General features: G+C 38.4%; 1 pseudogene; it reads right to left on the bottom strand.

Moving 5' to 3' along the window:
* Positions 1–7724: 7724 nt before the first annotated feature.
* Positions 7725–8263, bottom strand: LOC133084638 (peptidyl-prolyl cis-trans isomerase A-like; annotated as a pseudogene).
* Between the last annotated feature and the right edge of the window lie 8884 nt (positions 8264–17147).

Below are 17147 nucleotides of genomic sequence, written 5' to 3'. Positions count from 1 at the left end.
AAGTATTGGAACAAATGAAACTATACACTGTTGGTGGGAATGTATATTGGTATAGCCATTTTGGAAAATTCACAGTTCAAGAAAACACATGAAACCAAACTGGATTTAGGGATACAGGTTTAGGTAGTAAAATCGATAAAGAAAAGAAAGGAAATGATTAGCTTTGGGTGGGGGAGTAATGCTTGGGAGGGTATGTAGGGGTGCTTCTGGGGTGTTAGCAGCGTTCTGTTTCTTGACGTGAGTGGGGGTTGCATAGATGTTCACTTTGTGATTCATTGAGCTGTCGGTTTTGGGGTGGATGACTTTTCGGTATGTGTATTATATATTTCATGGTTTTAAAATTTTTGCTGAAGTTAACAAGTTAGAAAAAATATCCCATGCTGGGTATAGACTACCAACTATACCTTACTGACTGAGCCAAGCGTTACGGATGTGAAAGATAAAGCAGGCCTGAATTCTGGGGCTGGCAGTGGTGAAGGAGAGGAGAGACAGATGCACAAAAGTGCTGCAAAACTTGAGGCAGTATGAGATGGTGAAAGAGCATAGCAATTGGAGTGAGGAGTCCCAAGTTCAGGACTTAACTGGTTTTTCATCTAAACTCTAACCACTCTCTAGCTTATGACCTGGGTGTATCTCCTAACTTGCCTTAATATCATTTTTCCCACCTGGGGCTGAGGGGAGTTTGATAAAACGTACATTTTTGTTGTTTATAACACTTTGTAAGCTATTAAAATGTCATATAAAATTTTTACTGATGTTCAATTGGATGTGATGGGAAAGGGGGAAGGAGTTAGGATGATTGAGATTTTGAGTTTGAGTGATGGAGGTTATGGTGATATCATGAACTAAATGATTTGGAGAAAGATTTTATTTAAACTCTATTTTATACATGTTGAGTTTAAGATCATGCCAGAACATCAAGGTGGAATTTTCAAACAGATTTAGAACCTAAGTTTTGGTACTCTGAAAAAAGGGTCAGAATTGGTGATAGAAATTAGAAATTACCCACATAAGGGTAATAATTAAAGCCATGGGCGTGAATACGATCATTGGAAGGGAATATAGAAAAACAGTACTGAGGACAAAGAAGGAGAGAGGTAAAGGAAAAGGAGGAAATCAGCGCTTACTGAGCACCTGTTGAACTGTGTGCCAGCTGTTCTATATTTGTTATCTCGTTTATTCCCCTCAAATTCCAGGGTAGCCAGTTGAGCTTCATTTGGTAGACTGACTCTGTAGACTCACAGTAAGGTAAAGAACCAGCATTTAAAACCAGCTTGACTCCAGCTTGTATGGTGCAATACACCATGCCTGTAGAGCCAAGTATCTAAGTCCATGGGAAGAATTTGAGTCAAGGAAAGATATGCCCTGAGAAAAGACCATTGGATTTTTGTGATTTGCGACCAAGGGTTTCTGGAACATAAAGCGGTGCCTGTACTCTCATATTTGTTGTGCTTCTGTGAGCATGGTTAATCCAGACAAACATTTGTGTTCTAGACCTCTGGCAATAAGAAAAAAGTCAAGGTGGTAACTGTGAAAATTAGTATAATGAAAACAAAGTCAGTTATTAAAGCCTAGCTAGATACTCTTTTGCCAAGTGCGTTAAATCATGCCAAAGCATGAAAGAGAAACGGGAATAACTCATATGTGATTCATTGTTGTTTGCTGCTTTGTTCGCATACTGCCAAGAACCATCTCGCATATCACCAGTGGTACGGGTCCTTCACATTGGAAAACACTGAAATGTTATATAATAGTGTTCACTGTTTACAAGGCATTTTCAGTCACCTGAAATTTTAAGGGAAAAGATCAAGATGGCTTTGCCAGCCAAGGACATTATAACTTAGAATGAAAGATAATTTTGCTGGTGATAAACACTTGCCTTTTGGAAAGCAGCAATATCTCCTCAAAATTTAGAGGAATCCACTGTATCTACGAGGAAGACTTTTCCCTACTGGGTTTACTAAAACTATTTACTCTTAGAATAGCATCTTAACATTAAAAAAAATAAAAGAAGAATGTTCCACCACAATACAATTACTGGTTTCTTACTGTGTGTTTTTAGATTTACAGATGAATAATGTGTGCATTTTTGGAAAACAAACTGTTGAGGAATTTTAAATTGATTGCAGGAGCATGATGTCTTCTGTCTTTATCTACTCCCTCTGAGTTCTAGAGAAGACCTCCAATAAGCAAGTGAAACTCTTTGGCATAGTCACTGATCTCAGAATCCCCCAGGAGCACCGAGAACTTTGATTTCCAGGAATTGGTTAGGCACAGCCACTTCACTCAACCTTATATTTTACACCCCAGAGTAAAGGTTGCATTTGGGCAACCTGATTTTCTTTCTTTCTGTTTTAAGGCAGTGGGCAATTAATAATTGTTGGTTGGTTACAGCCTCCAGCCAGATTTGTTAAAATAGATAATCCACCCACAGGTGCAGAAAACTTTTTAAACATCATCACTGTCTTCCATCTATACATTTCCCACCCCCAAGGTAACCTCTACTCTTACTTTCTTGTGTATTTTTCAAGAGTTTCTTTTCATGCTTATACATGTAATTATTTCATGCCTTTACATGTTATTTTTCCCCATTTTTATATAAAAGGGAGGATACCATATACAATATTCCGCACTTTGCACTTAAGACATCTTGGGCATTTCCGTATAAATGCATAAAATGCATCCTTTATTCTTACCCCTGCAGATTATTTAACCAGTCATTATCCAATTGAAGAACATGAGTTTCTTTTTTCTTTTTCTTTTTGGCTGCGTTAGGTCTTCATTGCTGCATACAGGCTTCCTCTAGTTGCAGCACGTGGGCTTCTCATTGCAGTGGCTTCTCTTACTGTGGAGCACGGGCTCTAGGAGCACAGGCTTCAGTAGTTGTGGCCCGCAGGCTCAGTAGTTGTGGTGCATGGGCTTAGTTGCTCCACAGCATGCGGCATCTTCCTGGACCAGGGATCAAACCCACGTCCCCTGCATTGGCAGGCGGATTCTTAACCACTGCGCAACCAGGGAAGTCCAGAACATGAGTTTCTAATCTTTTATATTCTAATTAGTGCTTGGATGGGTATCATTGTACACACATCTTTTCTTGTATATTTAAGCATGTCTCATCTCAGTTCCCAGACTGGAATTACTCTGCAAAAGGGCGTATATGTATTTTTAATTTTAATAGGTACTGCCATATTGCCCTCCATGTACCAAATGTTTCTCCACAGCATTGCTGATAGACTAGAGTATTACCAAATTTTTGGATAGTTCCCTGTGAACTTTTGAAGGGTAGATTATTTCAAGTCCTACCTAATATTTTCAGGACCAGTAACAGAATCATTTGGTTAAACTGGGGGAAATGAGATTTGGTTTACACAGTTTGTTCAGGACACAAATTATTTGCTGCAGATCCTGCAGCTACACACCCACAACTAGTAAAAACATGGCTGCTTATGCAGTGGAAGCAGCCAGCAAAAACCTGGAAAAGTGCCAAGAATGACTACAAGCAGCTCCACCTACACTTTTTTTTTTTTTGTGGCAAATTTGCAAGCTTAGCAGTATCTAAAAAGATCCTTCAGCCTTTGTTTGAATTACAGAGAATCAACCTGGTAAGAGGGAGGGAGTTACTCATTTCATGAAAAACTCCCCTGATATGATAGGAGCTGAAAATGATTTTTATTTAATTTTGCTTCAGTGCTGAAGTGGCACAGGGAGGGAGAAAATAGAGCTGTTAGGCTGTGGGGTCCACCTGCACTGGGGGTTATGTTAGAGTGTGAAGAAAGATTTCCAGGAATGATAATCTCAGTTACTTGGAGCCAAGGTAATTTACAGAGGAAAAAAAAGAGTTCAATGTGGCATGCTAGCTTACTGGCTTTTCAGACTTTTTTTGTTTTTTTAACATTTTTTTAAATTGCAGTATAGTTGATTTACAATGTGTCAGGTATACAGCAAAGTGACTCAGTTATATATATATATATTCTTTTTCAGATTCTTTTCCGTTATAGGTTATTACAAGATATTGAATATAGTTCCCTGTTCTATACATTAGGTCCTTGTTGGCACTTTTAAATCATTTTACAAATTTGTAGGCTTTTATGGACTGAATGTTTGTCTCCCCCTCTCCCCCAAAAATATTCATAACTCCTAACCCTTAATGTGATAGTATTTGGAGATGGTGCCTTTGGAAGGTAATTGAGGTTAAATTAGGTCATGAGAGTGGGGCCCTTATAATGGGATTAGTGGCCTTATAAGAAGAGAATGAGAGAGATCTTTTCCAGCTGGAGCGCAGAGGCACAGAGGAAAGGCCATGTGAGGACCCAGTGAGGAGGCCATCTGCAAGCCTGGAATAGAGCTTCCTACCAGGAACTGAAACGGCCAGCACCTTAGTTTTGGACTTCCCAGCCTCTAGAACTGTGAGGAATAAATTTCTGTTGTTTAAACCACCCACTCTATGGTAGTTTGTTACGGCAGCCGAAGTTGACTAAGTGTATCTCTAGTTTTCCACAGATTCATAAAGGTCCATCCAAAACAAATTGTGATGACTATTAATAGTGTCCTGTCTTTCGTCAAATTAACTGCAACCAACATATTGTCTGTGTAGTTCCTGCAAACTTTGGAAACTGTTACCGCTTTAGGCATGGCAGGTGACTACTGGGGAATCCTTCCATTTATTTAATATACCCAAATGTTAACTTGCATCGCAGGAGTGGCTTAGAATTTGGAATCCTTCTGTCTCTTGAGTTGGAATAAGAGGCATATAAATGCAGGCCTAAACTCATTCACTTGATGGGCTGTAAGTAGTGGTGCACACTGGTGATTGATTGGATATTCGATGATACCAAGAAAACATATTACTTTTATTGAACTTTGATGTTTTGTTATGATAATAGTATTATGATTAAGTTTTTTAATCCAGAGTCTTTTAGACATGATATCTGGGGTTTGTTTCAAAATAATGTGGTGTTGCAACAGGGTGTAAATTGTTGGCAGTATCAAGGAAGTAATAGTGGTCTAGGGTATGGTAATTGGAGAAGCTAAATGACAGATACTTGGGGATTCTTTGTATTGTTCTGTACTTCTGTATATATTGACATTTTCTGTACTAAAAAATTGTTAAAATAATTTATGATTGTGTATAACTAGTGAATTATAATTTTACCTGCTGAAATTAACATATAAAGAATCTTCAACTTAAATGTCTTCTTAAGCGTGGAAATTTAAATGCTGGCCATGAGCATGAATTGGACTTCACTTACCATGCATTTATTTAGCAGCTACTAAATGCTTTCCTGTAGATTTTTCTCATTTAATCTCTGCAAAGGTAGGTGTCATCCCCATTTTACAAATGAGGGAAATGTAAACTCTAGATAAGTAGTACACAGGTAGAAAATAGCATAATTGGAATTTTCCCCCTATTTGGTCTGTCTCCCAAAATTCTGTTTTATTTCTACCATACCATGCTGCTTCTCAGACATACCTGACCACCTTTTCTTCCATGCTGTTTTCCTTTTAGTAGTGAAAGCTTGGCACAACAGGTGGACAAACATATATGAAAATGTGGAAGATTTCTGGGGTCTTTGTCCTCTCCTTTCCTGTTAGGGCAGCTAGAGTCCCAAAGCAGGAGTTAAAGGTTTGTTGCACCTAAAGGAAACCATGAAGCAATGAATTGATAAAATTCTAGACCTAACTCACCAACCTTTGGTTCTGCAAGAATTCATTTGATGATTATTACATATATTTGTGTCAGTTACTGTTCAAGATACTGAACTGATACTATCATCTCACTTTCAGAACATAAATTAAGAGCTCAACCTTGAGGACTTTATGCTAACCTTGAGAGCATTATGCTAAGTGAAGTAAGTCAGACAGAGAAAGACAACTTCTGTATGATCTCACTTATATTTGGAATCTAAAAAAACCAAACTCTTAGAAACAGAGTAGATTTGTGGTTGCCAGGCGTAGAGTAAGGGGAGGGGATGTGATGAAAGAGGGAGGAATGGGTGAAGGTGGTCTAAGGGTACAGCCTTCAGTTTTAAGCTAGATAAGTTCTGGGGATCTAATGTACAGAATAGTGACTATAGTTAATACTGTATTGTATAGTTGAAACTTACTAAGAGAATAGATCTTAAAAGTTCTCACCACAAAAAAAAAAAACAAGAAAAAATGGTGAGTGTGAGGTGATAGGTGTGTTAACTAAACTTATTGCAGTAGACATTTTGCAGTATAAACCTATATCAAATCATCATGTTATGAGCCTTAAACTTAATGTTGTGCATCAATTATATCTCAGTAAAGCTGGTGGGGGATGGTGGTGCTCAGTCCTAACACACTTAACCTCTCTCCTCCTCCTTCCTATATCCCTACTCCACCCTCAGTTAGAAGCAACAGCTACACAGCTCAGGAAATGGACTAAGTGCAAGGTAGAAACACTGAGCAGCCTGTCCAGCCACTCATTGCTTTCTCCTTTCTCTTCCCAAGAACATGCCAAGTTTGCAATATAAGGGAACTTGGGACAACCCCCTACTTCCATGCCAGTTGTAACAATGGAGCTTTAAGCATACTTAATATATAGTGTGGCACAGCTTAACAAAAGTCCCATCCTGAAGTGTGTGGAGGGAAAAGACCAGATTTTATAAGCACTTGTGGTTAAAGCAAGACTTGAATCCAAGAAAGGCTTTATGTGCAATCTGGATATTTACACTCCCTTTATTCTCCATCACCCACCCATCCCCAAATAAAAATCACCATACTTAGGCAAATCTAGACTTACCTGTGCTTAAAATAACCCCATGCTGACTAGCCTACAGAGTGGGTCATGTGGGATAGACTTTCAGCTCCATGGTGTACTTTCCCTGCCCCTGAATTTCCACATCTCTAGGCCAGAGAAACCTAACATGACAGAGTTAGTAAGAGCACAAACTCCAGTTTTATCCACAGAGCTGTCCTTTGACCAAGCAAGAATGCTGAATTACTGGAGAAGCTATAACATGTTTGATTCTTTAAAAAAAAAAAAAAAAAAGATTTGATGCTTGAGCCCAAAGAGTTGGAAAACTAAGAAATGAGAGATTGAGAGTTTAAAGTTAGAGTAAGAGAATACCTACAGATTATTTAAGGGCATAAATTCAAAAATGCCCCTGCCCAACCTCCTGAGAAGGCTTTCAGTAGGATGGAAAGCTGAGAGCTGCCTTTCCGCCTGGCTAACCCACCTTTTGCTGGCAGCAGGCAATCAATAGGTGGAGTAATGTATTATTTAGTAAAGCACTGAAACCCATGGCTTGATTTAAATTTAGATGTTTAGTTTTTCACATGTACTAAAAACTGATTTGTCTGCCTTTCTGCCATCTGCACACATGTGTACAGGATCTAGAAGAAGGTACTTAGGTTTTGCTCTTCCCCTTAAACTGTTCAAATGAAACTTGTTTTGCTTTTCGCCTCCCCAACATTTTTATCTTTACCAAGGTGCCACCTTTCTAAATAGGCCAGGCTCAAAACTTTATCTTCATTTTTCTCATTTAGTTTTTATTTCATAAGCATAAACTTAACTATGCAATCCAACTAGACTTGGAGGGGAATAAGGAAAATATAGAACCCAAAGAGCTGCAGCACATGAATAGATGTTGAGTATTTTCAGACAGCACAAAGATTATAGGATAGAGTGAGCAGATGAAGGTGGTGGGGTACACTCCTGAGCTATAGAAGGAATGGTATGGAAGTTAAAACACAAGTCAAATTTATTGGAGTTGTCTGTAGTCAGCATTAAAGAGCTTCTCGGTGGTTCTGCCATTCCTGGACCGAAGCACTCCATAGCTTCCACAATATTCGTGCCCTCTTCTACCTTGCCAAAGACCACAGGTCTGCCATCCAACCATTCCGTCTTGGCAGTGCAGATGAAAAACTGGGAACAGTTTGTGTCGGCTCCAGCATTTGCCATGGACAAGATACTAGGACCCATATGCTTCAGAATGAAACTCTCATCATCAAATTTCGCCCCACACATGGACTTGCCACTAGTGCCATTATAGCGTGTGAAGTCACCACCCTGGCACATAAAACCCACAATAATTCTGTGAAAGCAGGAACCTTTACAGTGAAGTGCTTTATCCCCAGTGCTCAGAGCATGAAAGTTTTCTGCTGTCTTTGCAACTTTGTCAGCAAACAGCTTGAAAGAGACGTGGTCCAAGGGCTCGCCGTGGACAGTGATGTTGAAGAACACAGCAGGGTTGACTGTGGCTGGGTGGTGGTGATGTCTGCAAAGCCAAACTTTCTTCATTCTTTAGTCCAAATTGCTTGTCCTCCTGGGAAGAAATCTCTTGTGTTTTTACCTGTATCTCCACAAGTAAGGACTTCACCCTAAATGAATCTTTATCACTTTTCCTTAAGGTGACTGAGTCTTGTTGCCCTCTTTGAATTTAACCTTTCCTTCCTGCCCCCAGACTACCCTGCCTGACTACCATTGTGATTTTCTTCACATATTGCTTTCACCTTGAGACTCCTCCTCCTATCAGCCCTGGGTATGAGCAGACCTGCAGTCAAAGATGATAGGATGTGAAAACACCTAGCATCGTTCCTGGCACATGGCCGGCACTGTTGACTTCTTTTTTCTCTTCTTATCAAGTTAGTTTCTTTACTGTCCCAAAGACTACCAATGGTTGTACCAGCCTCATAGATTACAGGCATACCTTGGAGATATTGCAGATTTGGTTCCAGACCACCACCATAAAGCGAATATCACAATAAGGTGAGTCACATGAATTTTTTGGTTTCTCAGTGCTTTTGAGTTATGTTTACACTATTCTGTAGTCTGTTAAGTATGCAAAGCATTATGTCTAAAAAAATAATTAAAAAACACTGTATTAAAAAAATACTTTATTGCTAAAAAAATGCTAACCATCATCTGTGTCTTCAGTGAGTTGTAGTAACATCAAAGATCACAGATCACCATAACAAATATAATGAAAGTTTGAAATATTGCCAGGATTACCAGAATGTGACACAGAAACATGAAATGAGCAAATGCTCTTGCAGAAATGGTGCCAGTGCACTTGTTTGATGCCACAAACCTTCAATTTGTAAAAAACACAATATATGCGAAGTGCAATAAAGTGAAGCTCAAGCTTTTTGATAAAATGAAATATGCCTGTATTCTCCCTCCAAGAAATATATTCACTCCAATCTTTTGCCTCTCCAAATCTATCAAGCATGAACAAATTCAAATTCTACGTTCAAACTTTAAAACAACCTTGAAGGTCACAGAAGTAGGAACAAATGGAAAACCATACCTTGTTCTTGGCTAAGAAATTTAACGTCATAAAAACAATGTTATTTAACATGTCAAAAATACTAATAAGGTTCTGGGGGGAACAAAGGAAACGGGAGGAGGGGAGCTAGCCAAGCTGATTCTAAAGCTCATATGGGAAAAATAAAGCAAGAATGGGCAGAAAACTCTGGCAAAGAAGAGCAATAAAAGGAGATGAGCATCTGTTAGATATTAGATTATAAAGCCTAAGTAAGGGCACTAATCCACCCTCATGACCTAAACACCTCCCAAACATGCCACCTCCAAATACCAATACATTGGGGATTAGGTTTCAACAGAATTTTGGGAGGACACAAACATTCAGTCTGTAGCATCAAATGTCCATCGATAGGGAGCTAGGGAAAAAAAAAAAAACACTAAAAGTATAATATAAACTATATCATTAAGGGCTTCCCTGGTGGCGCAGTGGTTAAGAATCCGCCTGCCAATGCAGGGGACACGGGTTCGAGCCCTGGGCTGGGAAGATCCCACATGCCACGGAGCAACTAAGCCCGTGCGCCACAACTACTGAGCCTGTGCTCTAGAGCCCGCGAGACACAACTACTGAAACCCATGCACCTAGAGCCCGTGCTCCACAGCAAGAGAAGCCACTGCAATTAGAAGCCTGCACACTGCAATGAAGAGTAGCCCCCGCTCGCTGCAACTAGAGAAAGCCTGTGGGCAGCAACGAAGACCCAATGCAGCCAAAATAAATATGCTATTAAAAAAAAAGAGTACACGCACATTTTCTAAAAAAATATATATATATCGCTAAGTTAAAAAGTAAGGTGCAGAAAGTATATATAGTGTGCTACCTTTTAATAAAAAGAAGATATGTATATATAGATATATGCCCGTGGGGACAGGAGTGGGAGCAGGACCTTTCAGTGTACCCGTTTTGATACTGTTTTGTTTTTGAACCACGTGAGTTAAATGTATTACCTTTAAAAGAAAAAAAAAAAAAGTTTTCCCAACTATAAATAGAAATTTAAAAATTAAGAGTTGGGAAGGCCTTCAGAGATCACCTACAAGTTTCTTCATCTTAAAAGTGAGAGAAAGAATATAAGAGGGAAATGTTCATGAGGTAGCATAGCTAATTTGTTACAGAACTAGAATACAGGTCTCTTGAGTGCTTTTCTCTTAGGTTTCTTCATAGGTGCTGTCTACTCTAGCCCATGCTGATCTCCCTTTTTACTGACTCACTGATACCTTATTTGCTGATTTCATGGGTCTTAATTTTTTCTCATAAATGTTTACATCTTTGAAGGTATTCCTCTGTATTTTCTATAGGACTGCACACGGTGTTTGTTTGGCCCATAACTACTTTGTTCATTTATTCAATAATTTATTGAGTGTTCACTGAAAATGCTAGACACACTGCTTGGTTTTATGGGTAGCTGTCAATTGGGATACTGGAAGTGGAGGTAGAAGTTTTCATCCTTGTTCTAAGCATTGAACATAAAGTCAATAAAGCCTGTAATTCATTCACCTACTTATGTGAAGCCATATTTATGTTTACCTTCTTAATAATTCTTTTGGGTAGGGCCTAAGCAGTGGGTGACATACATCCTGCTGCTCATATGTAGGTGTTAGATGAATAAGATTACTGATCATCAAGCCCAGAGTTAGGTAAACAGAGAAAACCTTTAGCCTGCCTGTGTTAGTCAGATTCCCCTTCCATCCTGCTTCTGGGGACTGGATCACTCTGGCTTTTCAGGAACCTTTTAGAAAAGACTCTCTCCCCTGGTACCCAGTCTCCTATTTCTGTCAACAGACTGCCTTTGCCAGACTGTCAGTGTCTTGAAAGCAGGAACTCTTTCTTTGTATTCCTAGTGCCCGTTAAAGTGCCCAGCACAATCAATCTTAGTTGAACTGAACCATACCTCTAGGGCCATACACACCTATACTTAAGATACAAGTGTGTCCCCTCCAATGTGTTTCCACAAGAGTGAATTTCGTTTCATTTCCAATCTGTTTTAATGTTTCTGATTCCCAGCTATAAAACCTGTAGCCTCCATTCCCTTTTCTCATAACCATAACTGCCATCTTTCCTCTGTCCCTTCTGGAAAGTGCCCTACCCGTAAGTGCCCTAAGACTACTGGGAAGCAGGTGTTTCCCTGGTGCTCAAGATAAAACTTGGAAAATAGCCAAAGTAATCTCAAGAAAGAAGAACGAAACTGAAGGTTTCACACGCTGTGATTTCAAACTATACTACAAAGCTACAGTAATCAAAACAGTATGGGACTGGCACAAAAACAAGACACATAGATTAACGGGACAGAATAGAAAGCCCCAAATAAATCCACACTTACTGACATATTTTGTTAGTTAATATATGTCAAAGGAAGCAAGAATATACAATGGGGAAAAGATTCCTCTTCAGTAAATGGTCTTGGGAAAACTGGACCACTTTCCCACACCATATACAAAAATAAACTCAAAATAGGTTAAAGACTTAAATGTAAGACCTGAAACCATAAAACTCCTAGAAGAAAACACAGGCAGTACGTTCTTCGACATCATTCTCAGTAATATTTTTTTGGATATGTCTCCTCAGACGAGGGAAACAAAAGCAAAAATAAGCAAATGGGACTACACCAAACTAAAAAGCTTTTGTACAGCAAAGGAAACTCAACAAAAGGAAAAGGCAGCCTACTGAATGGGAGAAAATATTTGAAAATCATCTGATAAATGGTTAATATCTAAAATATACAAAGAAGTTACACAATAGCAAAAAAAAAATTTTTTTAATAGGCAGAGAATCTGAATAGACATCCTTCTAAGGAAGACATACAGATGGCCAGCAGGCACATGAAAAAATGCTCAACATCATTCATCATCAGGGAAATGCAAATCAAAACCATGAGATATCACCTCACACCTGTTAGAATGGCTACTATCAAAAGACAACAAATAACAAGTGTTGGCAAGGATGTGGAGAAAAGTAACCATTGTGCACTATTAGTGGGAATGTAAATTGCTGCAGCCACTATAGAAAACAGTATGGAAGTTCCTCAAAAAATTAAAAATAGAATTACCATATGATCCAGCAATTCCACTTCTGGGTGTTTATCCAAAGAAAGTGAAAACACTAACTCGAAAAGAAATATGTAACCTCATGTTCATTGTGGCATTATTTACAATAGCCAAGACATGGAAACATCTAGGTGTCCCTCAACAGATGAATGGATAAAGAAAAAGTGGTATATATTTATACAATGGGGTATTACTCAGCCATAAAATAAGAATGAAATTCTGACATTTGCAGCAATGTGGACGGACCTAGAGAGTATTACACTTAGTGAAATGTCAGACAGAGAAAGACAAATAATGTATTCACTTATATGTGGAAAACACCACTTATATGTGGAAAAAAATAATACAAGTGAATGTATATGCAAAACAGAAACAGACTCACAGATATAGAAAACCAACCAATGGTCGCCAAAGGGGAGAGGGGAGGGGAAAGGGGAAAATTAGGGGTATGGAATAAAGAGATACAAACTACTATGTATAAAATAGATAGGTAACAAGGATATATTGTATAGCACAGGGAATTATATTCAATGTCTTGTAATAATTTTAAATGGAATATAATCTGTAAAAATACTGAATCACTATGCTGATAGATCTGAAACTAATACTGTAAATCAACTACACTTCAACAAAAACAAAACTTTTTAGAGAAAGACAAATATCTTGTGATCTCTCTTATATGTGGAGTCTTAAAAAGAAAACTCATAGTTACAGAGAACAGATTAGTGGTCAGAGGCAAGGGGTGAAGGGTGGGCAAAACAGATGAGGGGAGTCAAACAACTTCCAGTTATAACATAAATAGGTAATGGGGGATGCAACTATAGTTAATACTGTATTGCATTTTGAAAGTTGCTAAGAGAGTAAATCTTAAAAGTTCTTACCACAAGAAAAAAATAGTCTTTAACTATGTATGGTGATGGATGTTAACTAGATTTATTTTAGTGATCATTTTGCAGTACATACAAATATCAAATCATTATGTTGCACACCTGAAGCTAATATAATATTGTATGTCAATTATACCACAATTTTAAAAAAGATAAAACTTGGCAAGTTTATTTTTGTTCCTCAAGGATTTCCTCAATAAAAATTTCATAAAAGCCTGATCCTTGGTCCTGGCAGGTTATGCTACCCTAGATTCAAGTGTTTCTCTAGTGGTTTCTCCAGAAACCTTCTGAGTATATTACATGATGAAGTGAGAAAGAGCTTGTGCTTGACAGTCCCATATACTACCAGCCTTCAAATCTCCTTATTTGTAAATTTAGAAATAATAATGCTCATCTCATAATGTTATGGTGATGTAGAGATAAGGCATGTGAAAATCCCTGGCATATAGTAACTGCTCTAAACACACCCCCCTTCTTGTCCACAAAGTAGTTTACAAATTAATGAAGAAACAAATGAACAGCTTTCACAAGCAGTAATATTTACCTTATTTATAGAAACCTGTGCTACCAGTTCCTGAAGAAACCAGGTCTTCAGAAACCAGGTCTCTTAGTAGCTTGCCTTGGCCTGTCTCTAGCAGTTTAGTTTTGGAACATTGTGCTCTTGAGGTGTGTCAAAGTATGTCCTGATCAAAGGACAAGTCTAGTTTTGTCAATGATATTGGTATGTAAGGATCCCTCTTCTAGGTTCCATGAGGTCCTCAGATATGACAAGGCAGAGTCTCTGCCCCTTAGGTGATAACCATCTATTAGAGGATATAAGGTATTTACATAAATAACAGTTACACAAGGTAGAAAGTAATGTATGTTTTAAGTATATAAGAGATGTACAGATAAAAATGCTATCGCGATTTAATAAGGAAAAATTACTTCCAGCTGGAGAAGATCAAAAATGGGTTCACTCTGGGACTTCCATGGTGGCGCAGTTGTTAAGAATCCGCCTGCCAATGCAGGGGACATGGGTTCAATCCCTGGTCCAGGAAGATCCCACATGCTGCAGAGCAACTAAGCCAGTGCGCCACAACTACTGAGCCTGCGCTCTAGAGCCCACGAACCACAACTACTGAAGCCCGAGCACCTAGAGCCCGTGCTCCGCAACAAGAGAAGCCACCACAGCGAGAAGCCCCTGCACCGCAACGAAGAGTAGCTCCCACTCCGCAACTAGAGAAGAAAGCCCACGCAACAATGAAGACCCAACACAGCCAAAAAAATTAATTAATTTTTAAAAATGGGTTCACTCAATCATTCAATAGACATTTATCATAGATGTGTCTCTGCAAGGTATTAGGCTAGACACTAGGGATGCAAGATTTAAATTATATCACACTTGTTCTGGGAGAGCTAAGAGCTTAGTAAGGGAGAAAGTCACAGAAAGAATAATTGCGGTACTATGTGGTAGGGACTGCTTTATAAGTGGGATGTTCAATGTGCTTTGGAAGTAGAGATCAAGAATGATTAACTCAGTGTACAGAGACTGGGGAAGAAATGATGTTTGAGCTGGGTCTTGAAGGATAAAGAGGATTTTCCCAGATAGAGAAGATTGGAAAGGGTATTTATTAAGAAGTTGCCTTTTTATCTTGAAAAATGGGAAGAATTTAGACATTCAGAAGTGGGGAGAATCCAGAATTGCATCAACAAAGATTGGAAAATCAGAAGAAAGCATGAAGTGAAATAGTTCTCATGGGTAAGTAGAAATTAATGAATTTGATCCAGTTTGTGGTGGGATTAAAGACAATGGGGAAAACTATTAAAGATCTTCAAACTGGGACAGGATAAGGTTAGAACTTTGAATTGAGAAGATTGAGCTTATAGTTTTGTACAGGATAGTTTGGATAAGGCCACACCAGGAGCAAGGAGGGCAAGTAGGATACTATTAAAATAACTAGGTAAGAGGTAACAAAATCATGTAGAAAGTGGCAGGAGGAATGGAAGGGAGAGGCCAAATGGCAGAAGTGTTGCAGACATGGGGTATGGTTATTGGCAACCTGAGTGCTTGAGAGGATGCTGTACCATTAACAGGAGTAAGAAATATAAGAGATAAGGCTCGGGAGAAGTGAAAAGTAGATGCACTAATTTTGAGAATCTGCAATAGACTGGTAGAAACAATAGACAAGATGGGACAAGTGGTTAAGGAGAAATGGGAAGTGAGAAAGAGACAACAAATGTGACTACTTTTTGTGAACTTTGGCAGTGAAGGAAAAGAGTTTATGAGGCAAATCTTGAGGGTTTTCACTGTATGATGAACTGGAGAGATTGAGCTAATTTGTAGGTGGAAAGGGAAAATGAAGAGCAGACCAAAAATTGAAGATGAAAGAGAAGGGGGTAAATGATGGAGCAAGGTCATAGTTTCAGAGGTAGTAGTGGAGGAAAGGATATGAACTATTTCTGTGACAATAATTTGTAGGCATAAGAGGTGAAGAATTTCACTTTCTACTTAAGATGATGTCAGATGATTTGCAGATAATTTTTTTCCAGTATGGAAAATCTCACCCTGTTTTTCCAGTCCCTTGTCAATTAAACCAATTTCTGACTGGCTAGCAACATGGCCTACTTAGTAAGAGACACTTTGCTGTAGTAGAGTGGGAGTTGTGTAATTGTTTTCCCTAGTATTCCTGCTGCAGAGAGCTGCTTGTTCAACCACTTCAGATTTGATATCATAATACTCTGTGACTGGCTCCTCAAAAAAAGCTCTTCAATTTGGATAGATGTTGATTTTCACAACTTTCCCAACTCAGACATTTTAAAAGTCAGGAGTAAAAGAATAGAGCTTCTAGAAGAAAACAGAATAGCTTCATGACCTTAGAATAGGCAAAGATTTCTTAAATAGGACAAAAACCCGCTAATCATAAAGGGGGGAAAACGTGATAAACTTGGACTATTAAACAACTGTAAAGTCTTGTTCATCAAAAGACATCAATAAGACAATAAAAAAGACCAAGACACAGAGTGAAAGATGTTCTCAATATGTAAATAAAATAGACACATACTCAGAATACATAAAGAATGTCTATAAATCAGTAAGAAAAAGACAGTTCAATCGCAAAATAGGCAAATAATTGAACAGGCATCTCATAAAAGAGATTATCCAAAAGACCAATAAACATTTTACAAGGTACTCAACTTCTTTAGTCATCAAAGAAATATACATTAAAACCACAACAAAATATTTTAGCCATCAGAACTGCTAAAATGAAAACACAAAATATCAAGTGTTGGATAAGGATTTGGAACAACTAGAACACTCATACACAGCTGGTGAGAGTGTAAATTGGTACAACCACCTTGGAAAATAGTTTGCTCATATCTCATAAAGCTGAACAAATGCATACTCTGTGACCTAGCAATTCCAATCCTAGGTATCTACTCAGCAGAAACAACTGGATTCTATGCAAATGTCCTACAGTAGAATGAATGAATAAATATGGTGTATTCATGCAGTGTAATACTACTCTACAATGAGAATGAATGAACCACAACTACACACAACAACATGGATGAATTATACTACATCATGATGAGCAAAAGAAACCAGAGGCAAAAGAGTTCATGCTGTATGATTCCATTTGTATAGAGTGCAAAAACAAGCAAAGATAATCTATTCAGTTAGAAAAGAGGACAGTGGTTGCCCATGGTGTGTGTGTGTGATGGGGCGGGGGGCAATGGAGCAACTGAAAGGGGGAGCAAGAGAAATTAATGGGGATGGGTAACGTTATCTTTCTTGATCTGACAATAGGTACACAGGTGCATTCAATTTGTGAAATTCATTGAGATGTACATTCATAATTTGTGCACTTTTCTGTGTGCTTGCTATACTTCAGGATTTTTTTTTTTTTAGTCAGAGTTCTCAAGTCTGTCAACCTTGTTCTCATAATAGGCTT

This window comes from Eubalaena glacialis, chromosome 2, assembly GCF_028564815.1.
Source record: "Eubalaena glacialis isolate mEubGla1 chromosome 2, mEubGla1.1.hap2.+ XY, whole genome shotgun sequence".
Classification (NCBI taxonomy): domain Eukaryota; kingdom Metazoa; phylum Chordata; class Mammalia; order Artiodactyla; family Balaenidae; genus Eubalaena; species Eubalaena glacialis.
This window is presented reverse-complemented; position numbering and strand designations above follow the sequence as displayed.